This window comes from Haliaeetus leucocephalus, unplaced genomic scaffold (assembly GCF_000737465.1).
Source record: "Haliaeetus leucocephalus isolate CR32 unplaced genomic scaffold, Haliaeetus_leucocephalus-4.0 Scaffold339, whole genome shotgun sequence".
In the NCBI taxonomy this organism is placed as follows: domain Eukaryota; kingdom Metazoa; phylum Chordata; class Aves; order Accipitriformes; family Accipitridae; genus Haliaeetus; species Haliaeetus leucocephalus.
This window is the reverse complement of record NW_010972775.1, coordinates 14,683,482-14,696,423: the sequence shown is the minus strand read 5'-3', so window position 1 is coordinate 14,696,423 and position 12,942 is coordinate 14,683,482. Positions and strand designations below refer to the sequence as shown.

Here is a 12,942-nt window from a genome sequence, read left to right as displayed (position 1 = left end):
CTGCCCCTCGGATAAGTTCAGTGCAGCGGTTTTGTCTGGTTTGGGGACAGGAGTATTTAGGAAGCAACGTGCAGTTGGTGTTGCAGCACCCTTCCAATTAAACCAAGGGTTGAAGTCTGCACGGTCTGTCATCCTTTGGCGTTTTGTTGTACAAAAAGTTCTTCTTGTTGCTCTTGTGTTCACCGAGGAGCCCTGCGAAATTTAACCAGACTTACCTCCTTCTAGGCTCTGCAGAAAGCCTGGAGTGATAGGTAAGGGGTGCGAACATCCACTCGTGTTTCCACAGGATGGTAGGATGGGGGAATCTTAAAAAATAAAAAGCGCTAATTATCGTACTGCTAGTAACAACGGCAATGACAATGAAATACAGAAGCTTCCACCAAATGTGCTGATGTAATGTGGAGGCATTTGGCAAAACCAAAGGTAGTTACTTCTCCCCCTGCGTGGACTGACTTAAAGTGCACCGTTGTGTTCTGAAGTCCATTCCCTGGATGTTTGTCCAGGCTTGTCTTATAATAGATGTCATTGCATAAGAGTTACAGGGAGTAAAGAGCATACTGAGTTTCTTTCAGTCTTCTAAGGATCTATACTTGCATCTTAACTGTGCCAAACTGTCTGTGTACACTGAAGAGAGAAGGGCACAGCTTCGTGAGCTGCCCTATGAACTTTGGGGGGGGTGGGGGGAGAAGAAACTATTCTCTTCCTCCTTCTGCTTCCAAGCAAATGACTTTGTCTGATGTCATCTTAAATAATTTCTTTCACAGAGTGCTAATCCTCTTCTGAACTGTGGATGATGGTAACTCAACAATTGAGGAAGCAAATATGCCAATTCCTTCCTTAGTCTCTTTCCTGTCTCTCCTTTAACTTATATAGCTTTGATCTTTGAATTCTGCCTCATTTGTTTATCTATCTGGTGCTGAGGTACCTATACCTGTTCTTTATATTATCACCTAACCTAGAGCAAGGGGACTGGCTCTTTTCTGATCTGTCATATATTTGTTCAGGCAAAAGTAAGTGTGTTTTAGGAGGATTTTTGTTCCTTATGATACTGGATATCAAAGTCTGTGACATATCAGTGGCATAATTCCTTGTGTTTACTACTTTCCAGATAGAGGAGAAGAAATTCTTCACTGCTGAAGAAGCTATCTCCTGTATGTATTTCATAGGATACCTCTTAAAATATTTTTTTGTCTTGCAAAACTATGAATCATGTTAAAATAATAACAGATTAAAATAAATTTACTTCTTGACTAATGATGAATTTATGGCAAAAATGCACAGCTTTGTATGTTACATAATATGCTTTTAAGAGTGATCTAAGAATGTTAAGTTTACATTTCAACTTCTGGTTACTTTATGGTCTCAGATGGCACATTCAAAACCTTATACAAATAGCTTGAAAGAGATAGTGGCAGGTTATCGGAAGCAGAGTAGCATTAACACAAACTACTGAAAAGTTGCTATGGTTACAGATAAAGGTAATCCCTGTTTCTGTGAAAGTGTGTCCTTTTGTAACAGCTATATTAATCAGTCTGATTTCTGAGAGAATTGTAAGTATAAAAACTTCTGGCTCCATTTTCTTGGCAGCTAATAGCTATGCAGCTATTTTTATTTATTTATTTTTTAATACTGAATGGGCTATGACTTGCATTCAAGATACTTGATTTAAGCTACAAAGAGTATTATAGATTACATATAAATGTACTTGGAGCATGCTGAATTCAATGGAAACTGTAGTATACTTATTTCTTTTCACCCAAGAGATCTCTGATGTCAAGGAAAAGTCTTCTAAAATGTCTAGATCCTTTCTCAAGGACTCTGACTGAAGTGAGTGATGTGGCCATCTATCACTGGAGGCCTCGCTGGTGCAGCTGTACAAGATATAATTCCGTGTCCTGAATTAAAAAAAACAAGTAACCCCCCCCCCCCCCCAAAAAAAAAAGAAACCAAAACCCCAACAACACCCCCTGCCACCTCCAAACCAACATGGCAACTGCTGAGAGTGGGTGAGACCTGTTACAGGTGTGCAGCTTTATAGGTCAGGAGATAACAGGGGAGACAGGGAGTGATTCTCTTAATGGCTTATTCCCTACACAGAAGGAAGCAGTTGGAATTTAACATGTGGATGAACTTCAGTAAGTTCTCAGGGTAGCTAAGCTTTGGGTGGTTTGAGATGGCTGCTAAAACTTACAAGGGAATGTGTTTCTGTCTGGTACATCTGTACTGCTGTCCAGACAACTCACCAGTCCTGTGAAGACCCAGTATTTACCACATGCACCTCTTTGTTGTTTCCAGATTTGATTATTGCTGTGCACTAGTACATCTTGGATTGAAAGCAGCAAGAGAAATCTCAAAAGTTCTTCAAGATTACTGAAATCTCATCAGTCTGGTATGTTGTTCTCTCTAGGCTCCTGGAATAGCAAGTTGAATTCTTTATATGTGAGGGCCTCCATAGTTACTCCTAAGGATAATGAAGTTTCTAGGATCTTGACTTTTCATCAGCAACTTCATTCTTGGGAAGTAATATGCTACTAAGAACTATGGAACTATGTATCGCTGGGGTTGTATAGAAGATTGGTTTTGGTAGTGGTGTTTGTAGCAGGACAATGAACCTGTGCTCCAGAACCTTCAGTCAACATACACTCTGAACTTGTTTTCATCTTGCTTATCCAGCCTGGAAATTCCAGGTACTTTTGCAGACTTTTAAAACTAAAGTCAGGTTGGAAAGGAGCTATTGCTAATTGACTTTCTAGAGACTGCACGCTGATGTACTGAAGAATGCATAAGAATATGAAAAGGAATGTTTTTCATCACACAGAGAATTTTTTCCCTCCTGTCCTTATGTAGACATGATCCTCATGAAGTTTATGCTGTTTAGGTGTGATAAAAAGTGATTACTAATGTCTCAAAATAATTTCTCAAATTTCTGAAATTTGTTCCAAAGTTCTGAACTTCCTATAGTAATGTGCTTTTGAAATTAATATATTTCCAAAAATATCTTATACGGCAAGTTTTTGAGAATTATTGTGTATAAACAGGATTGCAGCATCTGAGGGTCTGAAGGGAATGGGGAAGCTAAATACTATTTTTAAAGCTGTCTAATAATAAAAAAGCTAAAAGTCAGCGCTATAATCGCTTAAAAACAATAAATAAAAAATTCAGCACATGCTGTAGTGCTGACATAATTGACAAGCAGAGGGTAAAGTCCTTTGCTACAATGCAAGTTCAGTATGGGTATGCAGCAGTTCAGTTGCTTTGCTACTTATTAACGTGTACAGAATCCAGGAGGTATAATGTATTCAAGACTGTGAAAAACAGGTGCAAAATTGTGAAGAAAGCTCTTGATTCGCACTGATCTGTTGGGAACTGGACAGCAAGTAACCATCTCTTCATCTAATCCCTGAACAGCCATCACATGTAGCTTTTGATCGCTACTATTCTGGTCTCTGTTTGAACTGGTGACTTAAAGATGAAAGGCTCTGTTCTTGATCTCTTGAGCTGTCGAGTCCTCCAAACTTGCTGTCTTCTGTATGTGTAAGATTACAGAACAAATAGCCTTTTAGCTGTTCCATGATTACAATAGCCAAATGAGTCAGGTGCTCTCTCTTGTTACTGTCCTCAGTGCAAAGTTCAGTGGCAGCAAACTCAATCTTTTTTACACTGCTGTCAAAGCTTCCCTGCTTAATGTACTTGCAGCTGCAGTCTGCTTTTTCATTTTTTCTGCATTGCTACAGAAACTGTAAGAGTAGCAAAGGCATAACTTCAGCCTGGACCTTAAAATGGTGCCTCTGCATTTTCTCTAAAATGTATGTGTGTTTACAGGGAAAATAGGTGGCTTATGTGCAGAAACTGAGCTTGTAAATTAGGCTTTTTAATGTCTAGTTTCACTAGGTCTCCTTCAGCATGGGATAATAACTTGAGTAGCAAATTTTTTATGTCCGGATTCCCAACATCTAGATACAGATGTGTTTACCCGTGATTTCTAGTCCAGTGAGGGAGGGTGAACTGTGAACCACGACATTTGGATACCCCGTTTCACAGATTTTTGGGGGGATCTTTCCTTCTGTGAGGATAGCAAGTTACTTTTGGGGCATTCTTAGTGTGATAGTTTTGCGTTGTGTGGGGTTTTTGGTTTTAAATGAGGTGAGGTAAGCAAATCTAGGAGGTCAGTGCTGAATGGAGGAGAATCTGCTTTGCCATTCCTCTTATGCTCTGTGTAGGCCACGCTTTTGCTTATCAGAAGCTGACCAAGCTTCTGCCAGATCAGTGACTCAGAGGCAGATGGAAGGGTCTGATGAGCACCAGAGCTGGGCTGAGGGAGTCAGCCAGACTGCATGACTGGGAGGGGAAAGGTGGGGAGAAGAAGGGATGAAACTTCTCCGTTGTAGTGATAGGGAGCTGCTAGTTGCCCATGTAACAGGAGTGTGAGCTGAAGCGTGGGATGTTTGGCAATAAAAGTTATTTTTCATTGCTGTTGCAGTTGTGAGGTGGCTAGACTTCTGTAGTAGCATATAGAGCTGGAGAGTTTTGGGGTAATGTGTTTGGTTTGTTTTCTTTTTTCTTGCCTTTTGAAAGCACCCAAAACCTGACTTTAGGGTTGTCATGTCCTCTTCTAGCACCAGGCAGTTTGGTTGATAAGATTTGTGACTTCTGCTCTTGTTTTTATGGGCGTAAAGCTAATATGCTCTAAACTGAAGCTTTCCAAGATTGGTTACTGAGATACTTGGAGGACAATTTACTGGCATGTTTTACTTGCATGAACTATGTTCTTGGTTTTGATTGCTTAGATAACGTTTGGTCAAAAAAAAGTGTCATGGAAGTATGGCCTCACAGTTATACTCAGGGGACCTGATTAACTTCTAGCAGTACTGACTTTTGTGGGGCACTGAATTCAGGTGCAAGGGTTAAGGTCTGGTTCTTTCAGCTTATATTTTAGGTTCTGTAGGGGAAGTTATGTAAATCTTGTTAATTCCGTTCTTGTAGTGTTTCATACTTACTAACTTACAACTGTATGAATTGCTGCTTTCCAGTCCTATTTGGATTTGTAGTGTGATAGATTGCTCTAAAATAGAAGATAACACAAAATGTGCTATTTGACCGTTTTAGAGGAACTAGATGTCCTTCCTGAAGGTGTTTTTTATGGCCTTTTAATGTATATATCACAGCTCAAGGGAATACTTAGCTGTAAATATTTTCCTGATGTTGGGTGGTATTTGCAGTAAAGCAGTATGCTAAACTGTCTCGGACTTGATTAATCTGCATTAGGGAAGTTAAAACAGATACCCATTTTGGGGTATAGGTGGTCAGTGAAGCTAGGGAAGGGAGGTTGCTCCAGTGCTGGCTAGAGGAAAAGGTGGCAAGAACCAGAAACAAGGAGGAGTTTTTCCTCTCTGCCCCTGTGCAGTACAAAACTGACCCAAATGTGCTTACGCTGACAGGTGCTTTATCTTCCTCTAGCTTAATATTTTTAGTTGTTATACACTAAACATGTGGAAACCTTTTGTGTAAGGCAGCCTTGCTAACCAGGTAAGTCTTGCATTAACTATGACGATAACTTTGTGGGTGCAGGAGGGAACGCAGACCATGTTCTGGCTCTTCCCTGTGTTGCTTGTTTGGAATGGGGCAAGGTTTTTTCTCAAACAAGTTTCCTATCTGCACTTGTGAAATATTTATTAGACCCTGTTTTGTTTCTCCTCTTCTTGCACGTTCCAGGCTTTTTACTTGATAGGTGGGTAGGGAACCGCATCAGTGTTTGCACTGAGGAAAAAGAAACACTTTTAATCCGAACGACAGGTTTTTGTCGAGTGTTAAGAGGAGCTGTGCTGTGAGAAACGCTGTTGATTGTCAGAACGTGAACAACATCTTGCAAATTCGCCCAGTCAAGTGAAGCCTGAATAAGCGCAAAAAGTTGCTGGCAGAAGCCATGGTACCTTGTGAGATGGAGACGGGCACTTCCTGCGGAGTCCTTCTGCTGACTCATGCTTCAGATGGGGAGAAGAGTCTTTGGCACTGGCGACCCAGCGCATTTTCCGCCGGGGTGACTGGTTTAGATGGTGTGCCCGGCTTCCCGGGCTAACTCCAGTCCCTCTTTAGGCGCGGATGGGCTCAAAACCCCCATCGTCTGATCTTACCCGGCAAGCAGAGCAAGCGGCGGTTGTGTAATCGCGGCGGGAGAAGCGCTCCCAGCCCGCTCGGGTGCCCTCCGCTCTCCTCCAGCCTCAGCCCATCCGGCGGGAGAGCAGGGGGCTGGGCCGGGGTAGTTGCCCCGCCGGGACCGGTGCTGCCAGGAGGCTCGGCGGGAGGCGCAGAGGGGCCGCCGGGGGGGGGGGGGGGGGGGCGGCCGCCCGCTGCCGCTGGCCGGGGCGCTCGCCGCAGCTCGCTCGGGGCGACGCGTCGCCGGAGGTTGTAGTTTGTCACAGCCGGGAGCGGGGTCCTGTCCCTTTAAGAAGCAGCTCGCCCAGGGTGCTCTAACCTGCCCAGCCTAACCTGCTAGCAAGGAAAAGTTCTTTAAATAATGGATACGGCGCTCCGCCAATCGGGGAGCGCAGCCTGGCTGGCGGGGCGGGGCTGCCTCGCCTCGGCCACTAGGGGCGGAGGAGGCGGGGCTCCGCGTCCAGGCTAGGTTGCGCCGAAGTACAGCTTCAAGTGAAGTTAATCTGGGGTGAAGCAAACAGAAAATTGTGGAGATTTTGTTGGTAGGAATTTTCCGGTTCTAATCGCGTCGTGTGGCGTTATTTCGCCCTCTGGGGCAGTGAAGTTCATGTGCGTGGGGCTTTTTTTCATTGTTTCGTTTTCTAATGATGGCAGAATATTAACATTTATGCAGGGAAGCAGAACAAAAGGGCTCTTTAGACAGGAAATAAGGTGTTGAGAGGCTCAAACTTGACCGAGTTTCTTTTGTCATCTGTTGGCTTGCACCGGGTTTTTTTTTCGTGGAAGGATCGAGTCGTTCCACCTTACCTTTTGGAGAAATGTTAATTCTAAAATAGTGAGGATAATGCTGCTGTTTTGGAGTTACACAATGTTACAGGAAGAGAGCTCGATTTTAACTCTTAACTTCTCTGATTCTGATGAGATTTGAGGTAACTAATTATGACAGCTGCTATGGGATTATTCAGTGATAGCATTTGCTCCAAGTCATTTGTCTTAAATTGTCTTTTGTTGTATCACTGAAGACTGCTGTGCTGTTGTCTGTGCATTTGTTCTTGATGAGATGAATGTCTCGCAGGTCTTTAGCATTTAGAACAAAGATATGTAAAAATTATGTAAAACATTGCAATTTTTCTCTTCTTTTCTTAATCAGTTTTGCAGGGTATCTGGGTCTGTCAGAGCCCTGATTATAAACACAGGCAGGAAAATTGAGTGTTATTGCCCTGTGTTGCAGCTACTACCCTTCCAGGAAAAAAAAGGGGGGGGGGGGAGATTTTTTTTTTCTTTGGGATTGGTCAGAATCTCTTTTCAATCCTGTATTGCCTGATGATAGCAGGTGTTTTCTTTTGAGGGAAGATTATTTTCAGTTTCTGTACGAGGTTTATCGTATATGGTATTTTTAGTGACTGTTTCTGCATCTGAAAGGTCTTCAGGAACAGGAAAAGTATGATTTGCCATGGGTGGCTTGGGATAGGGTGAGAGGGAGGAGAGCAGGAAGTGGCGAGTCAGGAAGCAGGGGGTTTCTAATGAGAACGAAGACTTTCTTTTAATTGTCATCCTTTCTGTATCTTTGACAAGTATGTTAGATACATACAGATCAATGCTTTCAGAATGGTGAATACTGTTTTCTTACTTCCCTAAGTATATCCTGTTTTTTATAAAAACACTTGTGTCTATATACAGCTCCTCCTGGGAATTGGAAGGAGATAGTCATGGCCCTAATACTTGTTGAATTGAAGGAGTTTGATGGGTTTTGTATGATTAGTCAAGATGATAAAAGAATGGATGTGAAAATTGAGCAACAATCTTCCACGTGACAGTGGAAAGCGATTACTTAGACCTTTACTAAATGTAAACAAGTGCGATTATTAAAGTATACCTCATTCTTTCAGTTTTACGTTGAGCCATGTTTTCTCCCAAAATGCTATGTATGGATTACTTTATATATGTCAGAGCGTCTTGACGCACTGGCATCTTGCCATGCTTCAGTGGCTTATAGGTCTGAATTACTAATTCACTCTTGCTATCTGTCTTTTTCTGTTTATAGTGTTTTTTAATGTTCTAGATTATTTAAACCCTGGAAATACTACTTTAGAATGAGCAGTGACTATATATGGTCTTTTAGCTGAGAGGTGGGCCAGGTCTTGTGTATCAGGGGAGATATTTAAGACTGGGATATGTAAGTGTTTAAATACCTGGATTTTGATTCATTCCTGAACTTAGAAGTGATGCTAGGCCTCGACTGAGTGGCTAGGTCAGATGTCTGAGGTGAGGGCAGGAAGAATAGTATAGTTTGCTATAATTTCTGTAAACTTACATTGTGACTATGGGTATTAGACTTGCTTAAACAAAAGGAAGCAAACTTAAGTATTTGTGCGCTATTAAATACTGTGTTTAGCCAAAGCCTGGTTTTGCTTAGAACAAGAAAAAAGCTGAATACATGAGGCAATGTGGTTCATATTGCTTGATGACTGAGTAGCCATTCTTGTTGGGTCCCCTCTGCCCTACAACTTAGTTAGGAAAGATGTATTATCTGGGACCAATTTTCCTGATTTATTCGACACAGAAGTGAAATGCTCAACTCTCTCACCACATGTATACAATTCTAATGCAGGCTGTTTGTAGAAAGCAAATCTGCCCTAAAGGATAAACATACCACTTTGCTGGCACAGCTGTACAACTTCTGTATTCAGGCTACAGCAAATGTTTCTTGCCTGCATTCAAAGCCGTCGCTGGCAGGACCCGTGTTGTCCCTGCATGACGATTGGTTGTTCCGGCACTAGTTGTTCATAAAACCTTCTCCTGCACATGCTCCATCTGCAGATCTTAAAACACTGTGAATGTGTTGTGTGCTGTGGGATTTATGTGTCTGCTTCTTGTGCCAGGATGGAATATACATCTCTGATGTGAATAAGAGATTCTTAAAAGTGATTGTAAACCTGTGTACAAAATGCAGGACCAAATTTATCTCCACTGTTTGAGGCAAAGGGGATCTGTGCCCTATGGTCCACCAGCTGCTGGTGGCACTTCCCAGTGTTGTGAAGTGGGTAGCCCACCACGTACTGGGATGGTAACCCCGCACTCTGGTTCTGTTTAATGATACTTAGGGAAGGCTGCACGCCTGCCATGGGATGATCTCTGTAAAACATGCCGGGAGCCTTAGGGAGGGCAGACGTCCATCCTGCAAACAGTGACATGGGCTTCAGATCCCTGCTTGTTGAGTGCCCTCTGCTACACGCAGGGACCTCCTGCTGCTCTTCCCGCAGAGCGGGTCGTGTGAGCAAAGTGGGGGCAAAGTCAACTAGGCTAGCTTAAATTGTTTTAAATTAGTGGCTCAAGCCAACCCAACTGGCTCTTTGCCCTCCTCTTCCTCTCCCTATTTCCCAAGTGGTTTAGTGATCATTTCTGCTAATTGCCGTGTGCCCAAGGCAGAAGGGAGTTGGGAAGAGGAATAATGTCATCTTAGAGAGTTTCAGCTCTATCCCAAAAGGGACATCTGCCCATAGTTTTAGATGTGGGGTTAGGCCTGTTAACTGGTTTGCCTGCAGTTTCTAGGAAAGACGTGGTGAAGGGGTGAGTTTAGGAGCTGTTGATCATTACAGCCCTGCTGTTGCAGGGGAGATTGGTACTGGAGGGACAGCCCTCTCATGCAGATGCAAGGACTCCTCATGGAGATAGTTGGCCTCCTGTGGTGTGGAGCTCAGTCTGGGTGGGGCAGATGATCTGGCCAGTGATGTTTACACTGTAATAAGGTTTTGTGAAAACAAGCAGTTAATTACACATGACCTACAAAGGAATAAAAATAGCTTGGATCTGTTCTTGCTTTAAAATCCATTTAACAGAGGCATGAAAGGTTTGGGATTTTTAAACTTGCTTTTTTTTTTTTTTTACCTTTAGAAATATCAGGAACATTAAGTCGTTCTTCCCTGTTCTTGTTGGATGTCTCAGATGTGTCATAAGCTTCTCAGCCCTTAATTGAAGGGGTGGGGTGATATATTTTTAACAGATCCCTTCTTCCAACTGTGTTTACAGGGCTTTTGAGCTAAATAGAGATTAACAAAAGCAAAGCTTTGATAGTGCAAAAATTTTCTCCTCAGTCAAGTTGTGTTTTCTTGCTCATTCTCCAGTTGTGGACAGAAACTGAGGACTTTTTGTTTGAGAAGTAACTTTATTGGCTATTAAATTATGCATTAAGAGATAAACCGAGTGAAATCCTAACTTGATCCATCTTCTCTCCATTTAGATCAACTTAAGACAATCTTTTGAGTATTACTTAGACAAATGAACACTTGTGTTTGAGTATTTCCTAAAAATAGCTCCTTTTTAAGCAGCAGTTTTATTAAACACACAGCTCTTCCTTTAACTTAATGGTTCAGCAATCTTGCAGAAGCTGAAACTGTCTCTGTGCTGAAGACCACCCCTGCTCAGCCATTCTGCACTGTCAGGATGTATTTGTATCACAGGACTTTAACCTTCAGGATATGGTATTTGTCAGTCTGAAACATAATAATCCTGTATCTGGAACTAAACTATAAACAGTGTGGCTGACTTGGCAGGCCCTGGCAACCACCCGAACAGTTTAAGTAGCCCAGGGTTTAAGACAACACTGCAGTGGTGTGTCCTGTGATTCATGATGCTAATGCATTTTTATCTATGTGAAGGATTAGGGAAACAAATATAAACTTAATAATCAAATTGGGGTGGGAGCTTAATACAGTATTTTTGAGAACAGAAGTGAGGTGCTTTCAGCTTGTTTAAACGTTTTGCATTGGATGTGGTTTTTTTTAAAACAAGGACTGAAGTTTTCACCATTAGCTTGAACAAGGCAGGAGGCTAAACAGTTTTACTGTGTGTGCTGTTGAATATAATTGGGTTGATGAAAGCAGAATATTGCATGGGGAAGGCAGGTATTTTCCACTTAAGGTTTTAAATTATATTTGGAGGTGAGAGGCAAGAGAGAGAACCACTGATTCTGCAGGCAAAAATGTAGAATTTCTGTACCTAAATGGGACATATTCATGTCTTTTTATACAAAAGACTATTTTTTGAGTTAGATTGTCAGAAGAAAACATTTAACGAGTTGTTGATCATGCTGATTTCGAGGATGAGGTGGTAGGGGAGACGTGAGACTGCAAAGAAGGATAAAATTGTTTCTCCACTACCCCCTGTATGAATTTAAGATGTTTTTCTAAAATCACATATAGAATCAAGGCCTTGATGCAATATAATGTTATCATGTAGCAGAATAGTTTTTGTGCAACAGAATGACCTTGCATTGGAATCTACACCATTATCAAGGTTGGGGCAAAAGAAGTGGCTGTGTTTTTGAGTGTTCAACTGAAACGTTTGGAGATTGTTCTTCCTGCCTAGTTCCTTCAGAATCAGGTAAGAAGCTTACAAGATAGCTTTTGTTGCTGATGCAGGAGAGTTTTCTAAGTGAACTTCACCAGACTTATGTTGGGATTATGCTATCCAAATATCATGCTAGTATGACGTACTTTGTATATTGGTGTTAAGTCCTTGAATAAAGTGATTTTGTAGGTATTAACTAGAATTAGTTATCAAACAAATGTTATTGTCCTGGTGAAAAGTAACTAGAAAAGTAATTATTTCAGTGTTTTATGATATCAAAACCATTTTATTACTAACTTGCAAAAAAGAAAAAAAAAATTGTGGCAATATGGAAGGACTTACCTGGAACATCTTTTAGGGAAGAGACTTTAGAATTGCTCGATAGGATTGTTTTGAATATCAGTGTATTTTCATGGTGTTTGTTTAAAGTATCCTGGGAGAGGAGGAAGGCAGCATTAGTAACAATAGGTCAAGGTAAATGTATTATTAGTTAAATAACAAACAAATTGTTAGCTGAGTGTGACAAACCATGCAGGGGCTGAGTCTAGTGCTGAGATCAAGGAGTATTTGATTTGTTGTGTACTGGCCTGGCTGCTGTGCATTAATTTTTTGCCTTCCTAATAAGTCTAGTCAAACTTGACTTAGTGCTTTGATTGCGATTTAAAACCCCTATGCATAGCAGTGGAGTAATTCACTGGCTTTAAAAAATTTTTTTGGAAAACAACAACAAAAAAATCTAATTTCACACTCTGGTCACTTAGCTGATTGTGTTGCCTTCCTGCATTTGCTTTTCTCTAACTTGGTGTCTGTGAAGCTTTTGACTGTTACCTATGGTCTCACTAACTGCAAGAGTTAGCTTGTTATTCTGCAAAGTCATAACGTGGCTGTGACCCATGGTCTTAAGTTTATACCTAGTCATTCTGTATATAAATAAATCCCTGATTAGTTGCTACTTACTTATCCTTCTATCTTCTACCTCAGATCCCCCACTGCACAATCAGAATGCTTGAAATATCAGTCTGCTCTGTTAAGCAATACCTCTGTCCTTGCTTCAGCTCTGATACCTTAATTTCTCAAACTGTCAAGGTCTGAGATGAAGAATTTATTGAAACGTCTTTGTATGGCCTGATAGCTCTATCTAGTGAACTTGCACAGGGTGGCATATACAGTGTAAAATGCATGTTGCAGTGCTGCTGGCTTAACTTAAGCAGCATGAAGTTAGTTGTTAAAATGGGAAAGTCTTCTTTTGAAACCCAGGGTTATGGGTTAAAATTGGTGATTTTTACTTTAAGGGATACAAATATTCTTCAATGGTAGTGTGGTGGGTTTTGTCTTCAGAAAAGGAGTGTGAGACAGAAGACATTTCTGGGAGACAGTGTCAGGGCATTGGGCTCTTGTTTTTCAAGCCATAGCAAGGATGTGATACTTGTGGAATTAGCC

At 41.5% G+C, this 12,942-nt stretch overlaps 1 protein-coding gene across 7 annotated transcripts in view; it reads left to right on the top strand.

Moving 5' to 3' along the window:
- Positions 1-12,942, top strand: part of ZFAND6 (zinc finger, AN1-type domain 6) — a 38,395-nt gene that overhangs the window by 168 nt on the left and 25,285 nt on the right. For 2 of the 7 annotated variants that reach the window (XM_010571948.1, XM_010571946.1), the window contains exon 2: positions 2,296-2,389. The exons of 1 other annotated variant lie outside the window; for it this stretch is intronic. The gene's annotated coding sequence lies outside the window, so the exon portion shown is untranslated. Of the gene's footprint in view, positions 1-117; positions 252-1,108; positions 1,152-2,295; positions 2,390-6,621; positions 7,083-12,942 lie in introns of those variants that run through there. 4 more of the 7 variants (XM_010571947.1, XM_010571945.1, XM_010571950.1 and 1 more) reach the window with 4 other exon arrangements.